Raw genomic sequence first — 3916 nt, 5'->3', positions numbered from 1 at the left:
CTCAGCGTATAAAAATCTTGCAAACAATTTATTTTAATTAATTTAATTGAGCTGTAATAAAACCCGCAGAAAGAAACACCTGAAATGTTTAATAAAGGTCTTTAGTTGCTTGCAGGAGGCAGTGTTCGCTGTTGTTGCACTGATAGAAGCCATGATGTTGAGTCGATTAGCACGTGATTCTCACCGCCCTAAGTGCTGATCTAACAGTCATGTGGATTTACTTACATGGTTCGGTACTTAAACACAGTGCCAGACCTTTATCTACAGATCTGTGCTACATAGAACGTACTCATGTGACTCTTCGCCTGTGTGTACAAAATAGTAAAGGTTATTGTCATAAGGAAAGTCATATGACTTTTCTGCCAAAATAAAAGCGAGATTGTTTTCTTAAATAGGGCATAATGCAAAACTCTAGCAAACAAAGGCAATCTAATTTAGAAATGTTATTTTTTATTTATGGGCAGTGGCGGATCCTGCCAAATCTCTCAGGGGGGGCAATTGTTGCGATGATGGCCAAGGTGACCTGTTCAATGGGTAAATTAAAGCTTAAATAATTAAGATCTTAAGTCATCTGTCAGTTTGCCCTCACAAATAACTTTGAACATGGAGAGAGAGACCAGCTTTACCATTAATCATAAAATGAAGTAACGCCTTCACACTAACAATTTAATTCAGTCTTCATCAGCATTTTATTTTAGGTGCAGCAGATCCTGAGGTAATGGTAGTCATATTGACGAGATCGCTAGCTGCTCCAATTAGGGTTGCCAACTTTCAGAACTGGAAATAAGGAACACCCTGGGCTGACGGGTTGGCAGAAGGCATAGGGTGGGGGGTGGTATGCTGGGTGTTTACCTGAGCGGGAGCGGGGGGTAGGCGGTTAGGGTTGCACCTATTAAAAAATATAACGGGTCTTACACAGTCATAAGAACATTATCAAAATGTTTTATTTAGGCTGTTTAACATTTATTAAACCATATTTTAGGCAAAACATGCATAAAGAACATCATGTAACATTTTTTCTGGACTGTTCTGGACTGCGTTGCTTAGGAGGCAGTGAGAAAAGTGTCAGCTTGTGTTTGTGTTACTTTACTTTCGCCCTAAGCCGGATTTGAACCTAGGGCGGAAAAATACACGCGACGCGCTCTGCCCACTGAGCTACTCAAACATTGAAGTAATAACAGGTTGTTACGCTGATATGCCTGCGCACACATGGCATTACTAAGACTAAAAGTGAACACTACTTACAATAATAACCAAACGCTTTCTAATTACCACGGTAGCAGCAGTTTCCTACTGTTTCATACATATCGCCCTGTCTCAGTCTAATCTGCAGCATTTCTATCCCATTGATAAAAATACACCACATTTAGTTTCCAAATAAGGAACGATTACGTGTGACGCAAGCACGTAAGTGCGAGCCCTCCCTGAACTCATTCAAAATGCATTGCAGTGCCTGCAGTTCGAAAAAAAGAGCTTTAACATGAGAGTCTATGAGAGCAATCTGGGGCGATTTTCAGTCAGATTACAGTCGCCCCAAAAGGGGCGGTACTGTATGGAACACAACTCGACGCTGATTGGAGTACGATATTCCGAGGCAAGACAGACTGTCCAGAACAGTCACAGCTAGTTTAACACTGGTTGAATGTTTCGCCCTTTGGTGGTGCGTCGCCCGATTGCCCTAAGGAATGAGCCGCCCCTGTTCATGGGGTGTATGGTGGCGCAGCTGGCAGAGTGGGTGCAGCACAGCACCATGGGTCCTGGGCACCTGGGTTTGATCCCAGCTCCATATGAGGAGTTTTCTTAACCCTCTGCATATAAATGTTATCAAATGTCCTCATGGGTTTCTAACAATCCAGCACAAACAAGCATAAGGTGGATTAGCCACTCTAAAATGCCACTAGGTGTGTCATAACCTGCCAGTGATTGAGGTTTTGATTCTGCCAGGGATTCTATGAGTTGCTGGACTTTTTGTTACACCTCTCTGATACGTGCATTGAGGGTGTACAGTAACTCACGGTAGATCTCTGTACATGTTGTCCCTTCCTATACACAATTTATAAATCAAAAGGATTTGTAGGACCCCCACACACACTAACACACCACCACCATGTCAGTGTCACTGCAGTGCTGAGAATGATCCACCACCTAAATAATACCTGCACTGTGGTGGTCCTGGGAGAGTCCTGACCATTGAAGAACAGGGTAAAAGCAGGCTAAAAAAAAGTATGTAAAGAAACAGATGGACTACAGTCAGTAACTGTAGAACTACAATGGGCTCCTATATGGTAAGTGGAGCTGATAAAATGGACAGTGAGTGTAGAAACAAAGAAGGTGGTTTTAATGTTATGGCTGACAAGTGTATATTTCGCTTATTTTACTATTACAACAGCAAGACATGTAAAATGTTGCATGTGTTACAAGAGCATTCTGATATAAACAGAGAAGGCGGCTGCTTGACTGGCCCGCCTGCAGCCCAGACTTGTCTCCTGTTGAAAATATGTGGTGCAATATGTCTTTCTTTGTTCAACTGTGCAGCTGAAGAATTGCATACTTGAGGATTGGTTAAAAATTGCTTTTATAATTGGCTCAATTGGTGTGTGTCTTCATTCCTTAAACAGTTATGAATATATTTATGTAATTTAAAAAGGTAAAACACCAAATATTGGTTAATACATGTTTAATAGAATTAATAAACAACTGTTTTCTGTTTCTTTTATTCCTCTTAAATTCTGTGATTTGTTTTGCACAGGACCATGTTGTTTTTATTCCACAAGATGGCAGTGTAACCTAACTTAAAATCAACGTGTAACGTGTAATAATATGTAGACAAAAATAAGTATTATACTGCGCTAGTTTTAGATTTAAGAAATAATAATTCGAATTTCTGGATTGGCGTCATGTCTATAGCAGGTTTTAGTAATTTCATATCTGTTCTGATATGCATCAGTTGAGATTTATCAGACCAACATTTTCCCAATATTTAACTGTTAAGTACTGTATATGTGAGCCTGTGCCCACTGTAATCCCAAATTCCTGTTTTTAGCTTACATAATTGGAAACAAAGTGGTTCTCTGGTGTTGTGACCCATCTGTTGGTAGGAACCCCCCCACTGACCAGATGTTATTTGGGTGGTGGACTATTCTCAGATCTTCAATGACACTAACATGGTAGTAACATGGTAGTGTGTGTTGTATATGTCAGGTACATCAGTGCTGTTGGGATTTTTAATCACCTTAGTTACAGTGCTGGAGGAAAACAGTGCTCTAACCAAAATTATAAAGTTAACAGCATCCTGTGATCAGAAATGGTTCATCTATCAAAGACTGGATAAAGATTAACACACATTGTGCTTAAAAAAGACAATAGCTCTAGTCACTTGTTGTACAGCAAAGCATTTCATTTTCCTTTTATTTCTATGCAAAGTTAGCACAAGCAGCATACATATACTGTAAGTATGTTACTGGCAACCAGTATAACATAGAAAAAAGAAAGTCACGGTATTAGCACAGGGTTATTTTGCACAGGACCATGTTGCCTTAATTCCACAAGAGGGCAGTGTAACTTAACTCAAAATCAACGTGTAAACGTCTAATAATATGTAGACACAAATAATTTCCTAAAAAAAATAATGTGTTTTATACTGTGCTAAATTTTACATTTAAAAATAAAAATTCGAATTTCTGGATTGGTGCCATGTCCAGGGTGTTTTATTACCTTATGTTATGTTTTTCAGGTGGTGCTGAGACCCCAAATTGTGAGTTTTTAATGTAGTGAAAATCCATAACCTAACCCAACAGAGATGCTGCAGCATGACCTGAAGTGGCTTTTCAAGCTAAACACTCCCATATTATCTAAAATCCTTTCTTTATCTGGTGGGTGCAAGTCTGATTAGCTACTACATATTAAAACAAGGTGG

The sequence above is a fragment of the Trichomycterus rosablanca genome, chromosome 20 (genome assembly GCF_030014385.1).
Source record: "Trichomycterus rosablanca isolate fTriRos1 chromosome 20, fTriRos1.hap1, whole genome shotgun sequence".
NCBI lineage: Eukaryota > Metazoa > Chordata > Actinopteri > Siluriformes > Trichomycteridae > Trichomycterus > Trichomycterus rosablanca.
This window is presented reverse-complemented; position numbering follows the sequence as displayed.